We start from the raw sequence: 16,093 nt of genomic DNA on the forward strand, positions 1-16,093 counted from the left end.
CGGCCACCTCATCAGATGGGTACGCTTGAGTAAAGCTCATCTGCTGTCCCCTGCAGCACCAATCCTTTTATTTTAGTTTCAGCTTTCGCTCTGATAGAATTGCAAATCAAGGTTGCATGCAAATGCTTAAAGAAAAAAAAAGAAACAAACATTTTATTTTTTTATTTTATAATATTTTAAATTATTATTTTTTAATTAATTTAAATGTGAAAATGTATTATTTAAAAGATATAAATTATTTTGAAATATAAAATTTAATTGTTACATTTTAAAATGTTATATTATATTATAATTTTAAATGTTATTTAAAACTAATTAATATAATATAAAATATATCTAAAATTAACATCATATATTATATTATTTATTCATTATCATATTATATTGATAAATTAATATTTAATTTGTGTCTTAATTTTAATTTAGATTTTAATATAAATGTGAATTATAAATACTAAATAATTAATCAAAAATTGTAATTAGATTAGATTAATTATTTGAAATTATATTTTTATATAATTATATTTTAATATTATATTTGTATTATTATTTAAAATAATATAAAATAAAATATCTCACTAAATTTTATTTAATTAATAATTTATTATTTAAAAAATATCAATTATTCTGAAATATTATTATTTTAAATGTTATTAATTTTAATATACATTTGAATGATAAGTTATAAATACAAATTTGTGATTAGATTAGATTATTATTTAAATTATATTTTTATATATTTTATATAATTTTAAATGTTATTGATTGATATAAATATGAATTATAAATTATAAATACAAAATAATCAAAACTTGTAATTAGATGATATCAATTATTTTAAATTATATTTTTTTAGAATTATATTTTTATATTATATTATTATTATTATTATTATTATTAAAAATAATAAATACAGTATAAAATATCTCAGTAAATGTTATTTAATTAAAAAAATGTAAAAATGTATTATTTTAAAGATATAAATTATTTTTAAATATAAAATGTAAATATTACATTTTAAAATGTATATTATATTATATTATATTATATTATATTATATTATATATATTGTATTATATTATAATTTTAAATGTTATTTAAAAATATTTAATATAATATAAAATCTCTTAGATTAACATCATATATTAATTATTCATTATCATATTATAGAAATTAATTGCTATTTAATTTACTTCTTAATTATTTGAATTTATTTTTTTTATATAAATATGAATTATAAATTGTAAATACAAAGTAATTAATTTAAAATTGTAATTAGATTATATTATTTTAAATTATTATATTTTATATTAAACCTAAATTATTTTAAATAAAAAATAAATATAAATTATAGATATATAAATGATAATATTTAAATTATTTAAAATATAGATATTTAAACATAATTAATACAATATAAAATATATCATTAAAATTTATATGACACACAATAATTTTTTTAATATAATGAATTTTATATTTTCATTTTTATATATTTTATTTAATACATTGTATTACCACATTCTAGAGCAGCACTGACAATGATTGGACACTGAAATCCAGTTTGTTTAATTCCCAGGCACATATATTTGCATGTTTACATAATTGTCAGGAATCTGTTCCGATCATTGTTACTATGGGGCTTGATCTGGTGCAAATCCCATAATTGTGTCTCTTTATTATTATTTTAGTCTTTTGTTTGCCACCTATTGAAACGGGTGCTCAATAACATTGCGGCATCCAGATCCTCTGCCAGGACCCTCAGCCAGCGCTTTCAACCAGCTGCTGTAAAGAATGATGACTCACAAAGCAGTGCTGGCATTCCTGAATATATTTGCATGAAATGGCACCGTAGACGCAGATAAACGGCAGAGAACAGCGAACGGGAGCTTCTGTGCTGTTCAGTAGCTGCTGCATCATTAGCTTTGTGGCCACGTTTCCTCTGTTTTTCGAGGTTTTGAACGAGACGTCCATCTGGGCTCAGCTGCTCTCTACCGCTGCAGTAACTGTGAATCACCTCGCTGCCCAGTTACAGCAAATCGCCTTCATTCTCTCTATTGCCAACTGATAGCTTTTAGTCTGCGTTGAGGAGTCAGTCAGAGAAGTTTTCTGCAGTGACACAGATGACTCTTGAGATGTGGTTGGGTTTTGAAGTGCTCGGCCAGCCGCTGCTTTGATTTGTACCCTTATGACCGTCTTAATGTGGAAAGGTCAGGCAGGAAAAGCATCTCGGTTTATGGGAATTGCACATATTGCGGCTATATTTAACATGCTGTCCTATATAGCAGTGTAAGATGGGGAACGATGACCCTTTTGACCTTTAATTTTCTTCTGGATGTCACTACATCTCATCTCAGCACATGTATTGAATGCTACTAATAATGTTGACCTTTTATCTCAAAATTTTTGAGGTTAAATGATCTAATTCATTGTTCAAATTAATAGATTTTTTTTTTTTTTTTTTTTAGATTATTTTATGGCATCTTTTTACAATAAGTAAATAAATACATTTGCATAGAGTATTTTATATATTTTATGACAGCTTTTTAAAATAAATAAATACATATGCTAAGAATAATTGATACATTTCATGGTGTCCTTTTAAATAAGTAAGTAAATAAATAAATAATAAAGTAAATAAAATTAATTTGCATAGAATATTTGATATATTTTATGACATCTTTTTAAAATAAATAAATAATAAATTTGCAAAGAATAATTGGTACGTTAATGGTGTCTTTTTAAATAAGTAAGTAAGTAAATAAATATGTATAGAATATTTGATATATTTTATGGCATATTTTTAAATGAATGAATAAATGAATTTACATAGATTATTTTTCTTTTTTTATGGCATTTTTACAATAAATAAATAAATAAATAATTATGGATTAATTATTTAAATAAATAAATAAATAAATTCTTATGCAAAGAATATTTGATATATTTTATGGCTTGTTTTTAAAATAAATAAGTAAATAAATAAATGTGCGTAGAACATTTGATGTATTTTATGGCATTTTTAGAATAAATAAATAATTATGAATTATTTATTTTAATGAATACATTCATTAATTATGCATAGAATATTTGATATATTTATATATTTTTTATGTTTTTAAAATAAATAAATACCTTTGCAAAGAATAATTGGTACATTTATGGTGTCTTTTTTTAAGTAAGTAATTAAATAAATAAATAAATAAATAAATAAATATATATGCATAGAATATTTTATATTTTTTGTGCCATATGTTTAAATGAATGTATGAATGAATAAATACATTTGCATAGAATATTTGATATTTTATGGCATCTTTTAAAAATAAATAAATAAATAAATATACAAAGAATAATTGGTACGTTTTACAGTGTCTTTTTAACTAACTAACTAACTAAATAAATACATTTGTATAGAATATTTAATATATATTAAAATGAATGAATAAATGAATAAATATTTTTATATAAAAAATAAATAAATAAATGATTAAATAAACAAATAATTACTTTTGCATAGAACATTTGATAGATTTTATGGCATCTTTTTAAATGAATGAATAAATAAATAAATTTGCATAGAATAATTTATATAGTATTTGACACTGTTAAAAAAAAACTGAAGAATGAAATAATTAAATAAAACAGTGTTTTACAATTTTGTTGTAACAACTACATTATCAAATACTTCCTTATTATTATTATTATTATTATTTTTTGTACATGCACTCTAAATAGATCACTATTTAATAGGGAATGCAAACAACTTCTTACAAGATCATCTTTCTCCATATTACTATTTAGGACAGCGAGTAATTAATTCTCCTGAGTGATGAAATTTGTTTGCTTGAATACGAAGGTTGTTTACATGAAGGTATACTGTATTTTCATTGACAGGCAGCTGAAAGTGCGTTTGCTTTTCTTTTTGCACACTTCCCTGCCTTCAGTATCAACAGTCTGAGCCTGAATAATGCAGGTATTGTAAGAGGAGGTGTATAATTGTGCAGATAGTTAAGATTGTCAATACGAAAGCCCTTTTCATGTCGTATATTCTTCAAACCGCATTCAGCGCGTCTAGACCGCTATCATAAAAAGAAGAGGTTGTCTCTTATATTTATTCCTCTCCTCTTCAGTGAGTTTCTGACAGAAGGTCTGCAGGAGTGAGTTTTATTGGGTCAGGGTTGCGTCTCGAGAAACATGTTCTCTGCACAGGTGGTGGAGTGAGAGCGGGTTCAGGATTGTGACCTAGAACTGAACAAAAGTGCTGGTCATGGTGGTCGTAATCAGCCTTGGAGGCATCTGTTCATCTTCGTCTTTGGTGTGTCGTTCCCGCTTGTGAGGAATCATATCTGGGTCGTACGTCTCCATGGTCACCAAAATGCATTAGAAGTTCTTCCAAATCTGAGAAATGTGTGTCTTGAGTAGGGTCAGCCATTTTGGGCTGCGGAGGGTGAACTCAAAAATAGACGCTGAAATAGATTTCTTAGGTTGAGTGGAGTCTTGGAAATGGGGACAGATAGACGGCATGTTCAATTTGAGATTGGAAATTTGATGTGGCGAGATTGAGTATGGTTGGTCTTGAAAGGGAAGATGAGTTTGAGGTTAATTTGGGGCTCATGGATGAGAGATCTTGAAGATCTGACGTACTGTGTAGTATGTACTCTGAACAGGTCAGTGTGTTCTCCTCCTGTTGTGCTGTTGGATGATTTCTGAGGTGTTCTGTCTACCTTAGGAATCCATGATGATGTCAAAATGATGGATGGAGACTTGATGGACAGAGCTTTGTTTTGCAGCTCATTGCTTGTCTATTTGAGTGAGTCTCGGAGAAGAAATGTGATTTTGATTGTGGTGTGACGTTTGAGCTATTTTAGGGAGATGGGCCTTTAGATGCAATGGCGCATAAAGGTTGAAATAAAAATCGAGTATTTAAAGTCTAATTTAAACCTAAAAAATGTATTTGTTGGATAAATAAATCATTAAATATTTATTGAGTTGATTTTAATGATTTTAGTATTCAAGTTATTATTAATGTAGTTCTATACAATAATATATTTATTTAACCAGTTTTTAATACATGTTTTATTTGTGATTATTGGGTGAAATCTAAGATCATTCACAAATCATGCTGGATAACATGATCATCACTCAGACTGTTATGCTAATTTTCTTTTTTTTATTTGTGGTTATTGGGTGAGATTTGAGCTATTTTGGCGAGATCTGTAAATCGGTTCAGTGGCATCCAAAGGTTGAATTGAAATTCTGGATTAAAAATCTAATTTAAACCTGGATTAATATTAATATTAATATTAATATTAATAATTTTAAAAATGGAAATATAAATAAATAAATTTTAAAAAGCAAACAAGAAATAAGAACATTTGTCAATCAAATGATAATAATAATAATTTAAAATAAATAAATAAATAAATGTTTTTGTATTTAGTTTTAAAAGCAAACAAGAAGTAAGCAAATGTGTGAAATTAACTTAAATTTAAAGCCAAAATACCATTTGGATTCTAAGATCATTAACAAATTATGCTGGATAAGATGATCATCAATTAGACTGTTATGCTAATAAATGTTTTATTTGTGATTATTGGGTGAAATCTGAGATATTTGGGGAGATTTGTCAGACAGTTCAATGGCATCCAAAAGTCGAATTGAAATTTTGGATTCAAAATTATTCAGATTTAAACATGAATGAATGAATAAATTAATTAATAAATTAATAAATTAATTTGTGTAAATAAATTAATAAATAAATAAATATATGTTGGGTTTTTGATTTAGAAAGTAAGAAATAAGAAAATTTGTGAAATTAACTTTAAATAAATTTAAAGTTTAAAATTTAAAATTAACTCCAATTTAAAGCCAAAATACCATTTGGATTCTAAAATCATTCACAAATCATACTGGATAACATGATCATCAATCAGACTGTTATGCATAACTATGGCATCCAAAAATCAAATTAAAATTCTGCATTCAAAATCTAATTTAAACCTGAAAAAAAAAATAATAAAAATAAATAAATAAAAGCAAAATAAAATAAAATTCATTTGTGGAAAAAAACATGAATGAATTAATGAATGTTTTTGGATTTAGTTTAAGAAAGTACGGTGAATGAGAAATAAGACATTTTGTGAAATTATCTTAAATTTAAAGCCAAAATACCATTTGGATTCTAAGATCATTAACAAATCAGATTGTTATGCTGATAAATGTTTTATTTGTGTTTATTGGGTGGAATTTGAGATATTTTGGGAAGATTAGTCAGTGCATCTGACTGGCATCAATGGCATCCACAGGTCAAATTAAAATTCTCGATTCAACATCTAATTTAAACCTGGAAAAATAAAATAAAATAAAATAATAAAATAAATGAATAAATAAATGTATGTTTTTGGATTTAGTTTAAAAACATAAATGAGAAATAAGAAAATTTGTGGAATTAACTTAAATTTAACTTAAGTTAAATAAAGATCATTCACAAATCATGCTGGATAACAAGATCATCAATCAGATTGTTATGCTAATAAATGTTTTATTTGTGATTACTGAGTGGAGATGTTTTGAGAAAGATTAGTGAAATAATTCTGGATTCAAAATCTAATGTAAACCTAAAATAAAATAAAATAAAATAAAAAAAAAAATAATGTTTTTGGATTTCATTTTTATTTTTTTATTAAAATAAAAAATATTTAGTAAACAAGATATGACGTATAGTGAACATTATGTGACATATAATGAACATAATAAGAACTGTTATTCTAAGAAAATTTTAATTTGTGATTTTGGGGTGAAATTAAAGTTAGGAGATTTTGAGGAGATACAATACAAAACAATAGTGCCCCAAAGAAAAACTGAAATTCTGGATTTAAGAAAATAAAATAATGCACAATTTGTGACAAACACTGAAATGCTCTGTGGATTCTCAGATCATTGTGCTAATAGAGTAGTTATTCATTTAAAAAATGCATTAAATTAGAATGAGAAAGAAATATGAGAACTAGAAAACCGAAGCATTTTCATTCAGGGGTATGGATGGAAGCACCTTTACCTTTTATCTGTGGCTGATAATGTCTAATAGATATTCTGAGCACCAATAATGGTCCATAACAATGTAAAATCCATCTCCATTTGTTGGATCCCTCTCTTTGAAGCTCTCATAAGTCACACGTGAACCTGAGCTCATATTCCCACGCAGATCTGTCAGTGTTCAGGAGCCCAGCTGTGGAGTCTCACTAATCAAGCAGATCTCATTATGCACGGATAATGAATGAGGCTTTGAGCTGATGAGGAGACGTAATGTCCATTATAGTCTGATCTGGATGTACATATTGAAGTGGATGGGCGTGCATGAATTGTTTCTGTAAACAGATGACCGTTGCTTCTTAAAAGGCACTAGTTTTACATTCTCAGGTGTAACTTCTGCCTCTTTTCTTATCTTTTCTTCAGCGGATCAGCAGGAGCTTGTGAAATCCCAGTTCACACACACATGCACTTTGCTGCTGTGCTCTTTCAATCATTGACGGCGTTCTCTAGTCATCCAGCGGTCTCTAAGCTTGCTTTCTTCACACCACACTGAGAATAGATTTTCAAGTGATATGGTATCTTTGCTTTGAAAAAAAAAAAAAAAAGTTCTTCCTGTAACCATCCTAAAATAAAAAGGCAGTGATTTTCAGTTCATATCAGGCTGTGATTCGTCCATAGGTTTGAAACCACAAGTAATTAAAATCATGTTAATATTCAGACCAGTTGTTGGTGAAATTGCTTTTATACAAGTTAAAAAGTTAATATTGACCATCACGGGGCTCATGGTTTGAGTGAATGATTCAGTAACTTGCTCATAAGGAGTCAATTTTTTTGTTCCTGAATGAATCAGTGTTTTTGAACAATCGTTTGAGTGAATGATTCAGTGACTAACTTATAAGGAGTCACTTCTTTCATTCCTGAATGAACCAGTGTTTTTTTTTTTTTTTTTTTTGCAAGAAATCTGAGTATGAACTGAATTTCAGGTCACATCAGGCTGTGATTTGTCCATGGGTGTGAGACCGCAGGTAATTAGAGCCGTGTAACATCACAGTTGTGAATTAAATAGCTTTTATGCAACAGTTAAAAAAAGTTGAGTATATTACATTCTAGACACAATATTGATTGTGATTTTGTGTATTTATGCTCCTCCACATGATTCATTTCCAAAATCAGTTTTGTTAAATGAATCATTTGAATGAATGATTCACTGAATCACTCATATAGACAGTTACATGTTTCTTTTCTGTATGAGTCCTTGAGTCATTTGAATGCTATAATTCAATTACTCGCTCATGTGGACAGTCGTTTGTTTCGTTCCTAAATGCATCTGTTTTTGAACGAATTGTTCAAGTGAATGATTCACTGACTCACTCGTGCAGACAGTTACTTGCTTTGTTCCTGAATGAATCAGTGTTTCTGAACAACCATTTGAGTAAAATAATCTATGCCTCACTCATGAGGACAGTTACTTGTTTCATTTCTGCTTCATTCCTGAATGAATTGGTGCTCTTGAACAAATCATTTGAGTGAATGATTCATTTACCTACTCATAGCGGGGTTTGTTTTGTACCTGAATGAAGTGGTTTTGAACAAATCGTTGGGGTGATTGACCTAATAAATCAATCATAAAGACAGACACTTTTTTTGTTCCTGAATGAAGTAGTGTTTTTGAACGAATCGGATGAATGAATGATTCAACAACTCGATAATAATGACTACTTGTTTTGTTCCTGAACACTCTCAGAAAAAAGGTACAGTTCTGTCACTGGTGTGGTACCCTAAGGTACAAAAGTGAAAAGGTAAATTTTTGTACCTTACCTACCCCTAAACAGTACATATTAGTACCTTAAAGGTACATTTTAGTACTTTGAAAGTACATATTGGTACCTTTTCACTTTGTACCTTTAGGGTACTGCCCCAACGACAGAACTGTACCCTTTTTTCTGACAGTGAATGAATCAGTGTTTTTGAATGAATCGTTTGAGTGATTGACCTAATAATTCACTCATAAAGACAGTTAATTGATTTGTTCCTGAATGAATTAGTGTTTTTTAACAGATTGGTTGAGTGAATAATTCAGTGACTCAGTCATAATGAATAACTTGTTTTGTTCCTGAGTGAATCAGTGTTTTTCAGCAAATCGTTTGAGTGATTGACCTAATAATTCACTCATATAGACAGACACTTGTTTTGTTCCTGAATGAAGTAGTGTTTTTGAACAAATCGAATGAATGATTCAATGACACGATAATAATGACTAACTTGTTTTGTTCCTGAATGTGTTCCTGAATTGTTTTTGAATGAATTGTTTGATTGATTGACCTAATAACCCACTCATAAAGACAGTTAATTGATTTTTTTCCCATGATGAATAAGTGTTTTTGAACAAATTGGTTGAGTGAATAATTCAGTGACTCAGTCATTATGAATAACTTGTTTTGTTCTTGAATGAATCAGTGTTTTTCAACAAATTGGTTAAGTGAATGTTTCAACTACTTACTCATAAGGAGCCACTTGTTTTGGTGCTGAATGAAGTAGCATATTTTAACAAATCGGATGAATGAATGATTCAATGACTCAATAATGACTAACTTGTTTTGTTCCTGAAGGAATCAGTTTTTTTAATGAACCGTTTGAGTGATTGACCTAATAACTCGCTCATAAAGACAGTCAATTGATTTGTTTCTGAATGAATTAGTGTTTTTGAACAAATTGGTTGAATGAATAATTCAGTGACTCAGTCATTATGAACTTGTTTTTTTTCCTGAATGAATCAGTGTTTTTCAACAAATTGGTTAAGTGAATGTTTTAATGACTAACTCATGAGGAGCCACTTGTTTTGTTCCTGAATGAAGTAGTGTTTTTGAACAAATCGGATGAATGAATGATTCAGTGACTCATAATGACTAACTTGTTTTGTTCCTGAATGAATCAGTGTTTTTGAACAACGGTTTTAGTCAACGATTCAATGACTAACTCATACAGAGTCACTTGTTTTGTTTGTCTATGAATCAGTGTTCTTAAACAGATAATTTGAGTGAATGATTCAGTGACTCATTCATTAGGAGTCACTTGTTTGTATCTGAATGAATCAGTGTTTTTGTATGAATCGTTTGAGTGATTGACCTACTAACTCACTCATAAAGACAGTCAGTTGTTTTGCTCCTGAATGACTCAGTGTTTTTCAACAAATTGGTTGACTGGATGAGTTAATGACAGCCATTTGCATTTATCACCACCTGTTGGCATTACAATAATTTTAGTGGACATATGAGGTCAGTCGTCCTCAAGATGTTCATCACATTTACTATGGACATAATCCAATAACACTTGGAAACCACAATTGTTGTAATATTTTTGAGGGCCACTGGTGTATGTCAAAGTATGATTGCATAGTATATGAAACTCATTTATTTCAAAAGATCAATAAAAAGGTGTTTTCATAATATGATGCACTGAAGAATGAATGTATTTAGTTCTACAAGAGCCAAAGAGATCAGGAGTGCAAGGGTGTTAATTGTCCCAGTGGGAGCTGCCGCGTGTCATCTGGTGTATAGAGCGCTGATAAGAGCGGGCAGTGATCATTTATCCCCGTGTGTCCTTCCTCCATAAATCCTGCTAACGGCTTGCTCATTTGGATCGATTGCGTACATCAGCGCTCGTAACTTACCCACAAACAAAGGACAGACGATGACAAACATGATGCATTTCTTGCACGCTGACACATGCACAGACTCACCGCCTGTGATGAAACCAAGCACTCATTCTGTTCCACAAATAGGAGAACGCGTGTTCCTCTAAAAGTACTGGACTTTGGCTTTACAACACACTTGAGTATCGGTCGGTACCATGTTGAACATACATATTTGAGTTAGTCAAGAGGAAAATGGGGTATGTTTGGGAAATAGCGGAAAGGACATTGCTTGCATGTGTTATTTCATCAATAAAGTACCCTATTCGATTTTGTTTGAGAACATGGTGTGCATTTCATTTGACAATGGAATCGTAATGCCATAAACTCTCTGAGATTGTGACAACATTAGATAAGAGCAATTAAATTGCAGGTATATAATCAAACTCTCATCTCTGTACAAGCTTGACAGGGTTTTGTAGATCTCAGACCACAGATTGATGATTTAAACAGCCTAAGCAAACAAAATTGGAGATTAGTCCATGCATTTTAGCTCTGAGGCCATTTATATGCAAGTACACACTACTGGTCAAAAGCTTGGAATAATTAAGAATTTTTGTAAGGTTTTTGAAAGTCTTTTCTTCTCACCAAAGCTGCATTTATTTGTTAAAAATACAGTAAAAACAGTAATATTGTGAGAAATTATTACAATTTAAAATAGCAGTTTTCTATGTAAATATATAGGAAAATATAATTTATTTATCATTTATTAATAAGGGTTGTTACTCTATTTATTTATTTTCACTTTTGATTAATTTAAAGCATTTTGTCTGTAGAAAAAAATAAATAAATTGTATTTAATTTTTAACAATAATATTAAACTGAAAAAAAGAGAAATGTTTCTTGAGCCCTAAATCAGCATATTAGATACTTTTTTGATTTGCTTTTTATTGTTATTATTATTTTAATATTATTGGTGTTCAGTTATTCTCAATTATAAGTTATTCAGTTGTTCTTAATTTTTCCTCTTTTATTTATTTATTTATTTATTTATTTATTTTCACTATTGATCAGTTTAATGCAAGTTTTCTGAGCCCCAAATCAGCATATTAATAATTTTTTGAGTGCTTTTTTTTATTAACCATTTTAAAATACATTGTTGTGCAAAAACTGACTCTTAAAAGTGTTAGAGGACTTTTTTTTCCATGTCTGCTGTTATTTACGTCACAGCTCAATATAGCCACCTGCTTCTGAGTGTTTTGCAGCAGCTGAGCGACTGATGTGATGTATTTATTAAAATAAATAAGCCTAAAACACAATCACACTCTTTTGTTTCTCTTACTCAGGTGCTTGTTTTGTGTTTTCATGCACAGACTGATATCGCATCTGTAGTAAAAACAGTATAACAGTATTGCTCCCCATCTTGCTCCTTTGCCTTAGTGCCCTATATCTGTGAGTGTGTGTATTTGTATTACTGTGTGTGTTGGGAGGATCTGAGCAGATGAGATTGTCTCGATCTCATCTCTGAAGTGAAAGAGGTTAATAGCTTGCACATTGGCACTTCTCTAAGACATACACGTCGATGTTTACAATCATGTTTCATCTGGAATAAGGAGCAGTGACATTCTTCTGGAGGTCACACACTTGCTTCTCTGCTGAGGCTAATGTGTTTCTTTAGTTGTATCTGCATATTAAAGTATTTAATTAAAAATGACACTTGACCATTATCTGTGAGGATAACTAATGCTGCTTTAAATGCAGATGCGTCTGATCTTTGAGTTGATGCGTGAATATTTGATGCATTTGTTTCAGAATTATTGCACAAACATTTATTCCATGAGTCAAAAGCTCACAGGTGTACTGCAGATGATTTGCACTGAGGCGACTGATTGTATGTTTGTTTGATTGATGATGCATGATTGCACTGCATACATTTTTTATACATCAGTCAGAGGAAAGCTCACATTTTGAACTTTAAACTTTCTAAAAGTCACAAATTGTTCTTTTGGCACTGGCACGCTGAATGCTCTGGTGTGTTTTGATCATAGTGATTTTTTTGTATAAAGCTCGTCTGTGCTCGTGTTTAATGCAGAACTTTGCTTTTAGTGAATTTCTGATATTTTTCACCTATGGTTGTGGCATTGACATTTCCATCATATTAAATTTTCGAGATGCTTTTGAGTTTAGTTGACAGAAATTATTTCCCAAATTGCCCGAAAGAGCTGTTATTGATTTCTTTGGCGAGTGCAAGGTGACGTGAGCGTCTTCAGGCCTCTAAAGTGATGCTGACTATTGATGTGAATCCTTTGGAAGCCGTTCTGTGGTCTCAGTTTAGTCATTCATTGAAGTGAATGCAAGATATGTCAATATTTATAGTAAATACATGACTGCATGTGAATATTATCTTCTTATCTGAGGTTGTTGACAGATAGGCAAAGAGAAAGCACTAAGATAATGGAAATAATGGAAAGACGGCAACAACAACAATAATAATAATAATAATAATAATAATAATAATAATAGGCCAACACTGTATTTTCATCTGAAATTTTTTAGTTTATTCTGTTCATTTATTTAGGAATTAAAGTAAATAAAGTAAGTCAATAAATCATGTATTTATTTATTTATTTATTTAACCATGTAAAAACATTAAAACAATACTAAAATAAATGACTTTATTAATTTAATTAAAGGTAAATAAATTACAGTTACGTAAGTAAATGAAGACATATGTTTATTTATGAACATGAAAACAGTAATAATATGAATTACTTTGTTCATTTATTTGGGTAAATAAATTACAGTTACTGAAGTAAAAAAATTTATTTATGTATTTATTTATTTATTTAATCATGTGTGAACATCAAAATCAATACTAAAATTAATGAATTAAATAATTTAGTTATTTAACCATGTAAGAAAATCAAAACAATATATTTTTTTTATTTATTTGTATTTTTTTTGTTTGTTTATTTATTTATTTAGTTAGTTATTTAACTATGTATGTACATCAAAACAATACTAAAATAAATGACTTGATTACTTTATTTAGGTAAATAAATTACAGTTGCTTAAGGAAATAATATTTAAGTCTAATATATTTATTTATTTATTTATTTTACTCAGGTAAATAAGTAATGTAAGTTGTTTGTTTATTATTCATTTAACTGTAATGAATAATAACTGTATGAATGTCAAAACAATACTAAAATACATTATTAATTTATTTCTGTAAATAAATTAAATTACTTAATTACCTAAGTAAATGAAAATTAAGTTTGTTTTTGATTGATTTATTTTATGAACATCAAAACTGTATAAGGGACCTTGTTAATTTATTTAGATGAATGAAATGTAAGTCTATTTGTTTGTTTATTTATCTATTTATTTTGTTATTTACGGAAATAAGTAAAATGTAAAATGTAATTAGTTTATTTATTATTTATTTAACCATGTATGAATGTCAAAACAATACTAAAATACATTTTTTTTTATTTCTGTTAATAAATTAAATTCTAATTTATTTTATTCATTCATTCATTCTTCTGTTTATTTATTTTAATTCATTAAACCATGAATGAGCATCAAAACAATACTAAAATAAACTACTTCACTACTTAATTTCAATAAATTACATTTACTTGTAAATTAATAAAATTGAGCTCTGTTAATATGTTTATTTGTTTGTTTGTTTTTGGCCGGTTTCAGCTAGTCTTAGTTGGTTTTAACTTGACTCCCAGCCTGACTGGCTTTAAAAAAGCCTAAAATGACACTATTTCAGCCAGCAGATCAGCCTGATCAGGTTTGATTGACCGGCTGACCAGATGAGGCCGTGGATATAAAAGGGCCTGTTTTTCTGATGCTCTTAGGTGATTTGAACTCATAGCCACAAAGAGCAAACAGTCAATGTAAGAAACATCGTCACCCTCGGCTCTAATGGAAACTAAAAATGTGCCGTTTCAGAACAGACGCTCATAACGCTTTAACTCCATCACGGTTTGCCTCTTTCTGCTCTCCACATGCATCAAAGTGAACAGAAGCCCACGTTATAACGGCCGTTTGCTCTGAGGTGAATTTTACTTTCAGTGAAGTCACAAAAATACGGCAAAAGATATCAAAAGAGTCAAATTAAGCAGCATTTGTGTCATGCTCAATCATGTGTACAGTGTTGTAAACAATTATATAATTCATCTGATTGCCATATTAAAAGATTTGTTGTGAATGAACTCGGTAAAACATTTATCAGCTTGTCATTCAGCTCATTTTTAGCCTGCGGTATTTCTGTTTTTGTGTTGTAATGGATTTTAGCCTGCGGTAATGTGACTTCTTCATGTCACATCTCTCTCTGTGTGTTTACTGAATATTTAGAGCGAATGCAACAGCTCCGGGAGCTTTATTAATGGCAGCTCTGAAATGGATGTGTGCAATTTCACCCTGCTTGTGTTTCCAAAAGCGAATGTTTTTTTGAAAGAAAGACAGATATATGGGTCGATAGCAGTGACTGAAGGCATTTGGTTTGTGTAGGTAGATATTTTCTTGGGTTACGTCTAGACCAGTGCTGTCAGACTGTGTCTTTAATAATGTTTGGAGATGACAAACACAGGGTGCGAGGCGTTTAAAGGCTGAAGCTTACACTGTGTGTCTGATTCAACGCGTCAGATATGAGCTTTACGAAAGATGAGATCTCACTGAATAACGTTCATGTAAATGCAACACATTGATTGGTTATTTCCTTGAAATACTTGATTCTGATTGGTCAAATATATTTTGAATAATTACCCAAGCAAACGCTGTATTTTCATCTGAGAAATCAACCTATGCTGCATGATCTTATTATGTCTCACTGTTTGGTGTCTCTGCATGAAAGGCAGTAAAATTTATTTATTTATTTGTCTGTTTGTTTATTAACTGTGGATGAAACCGTATTATAAGACACGAATATTAATAGAATTTTAGAATATCAATTTATTTCAGTAAATAAATAACCCTTGCTTTAAGTAAATAAGTGGATAAATAAATTAAATTAAAATATTAATTTATTAATATGTATTAATTTAACCATGTATGAACATCAAAACAATACTAAAACACATTATTAATTTATTCCAATAAATTAATTACTTTATTGAAGTAAATAAATAAAAATTACATTTATTTGTTTATTTATTGTTAGCTTGTTTGTTTATATTGAAGAACCCAGTTGAAAGACAATGCCTTAAACTGATTTTATTTATTTGTTTGTTTGGCTTGGAGTTAATTATGGTTAGTTTAAGAAAATTAAATCAATCAGCCAATAAATAACAATACTTATTGATTAATTTAAGTAACTGTGTATGAACATCAGAACAATACAAAAACAATTTCTTTTATTAGTTTATTTCACTAAATAAATTAGTTATTTTAAGTAAAAAAGTAATAAATATAAAT

At 29.0% G+C, this 16,093-nt stretch overlaps 1 protein-coding gene across 2 annotated transcripts in view; it reads left to right on the forward strand.

Annotated features, from left to right (window-relative positions):
* Nucleotides 1-16,093, forward strand: part of LOC127173962 (zinc transporter ZIP11) — a 165,867-nt gene that overhangs the window by 55,206 nt on the left and 94,568 nt on the right. The gene's annotated exons all lie outside the window — the stretch shown is intronic.

Source organism: Labeo rohita, chromosome 12 (genome assembly GCF_022985175.1).
Source record: "Labeo rohita strain BAU-BD-2019 chromosome 12, IGBB_LRoh.1.0, whole genome shotgun sequence".
In the NCBI taxonomy this organism is placed as follows: Eukaryota; Metazoa; Chordata; class Actinopteri; order Cypriniformes; family Cyprinidae; genus Labeo; species Labeo rohita.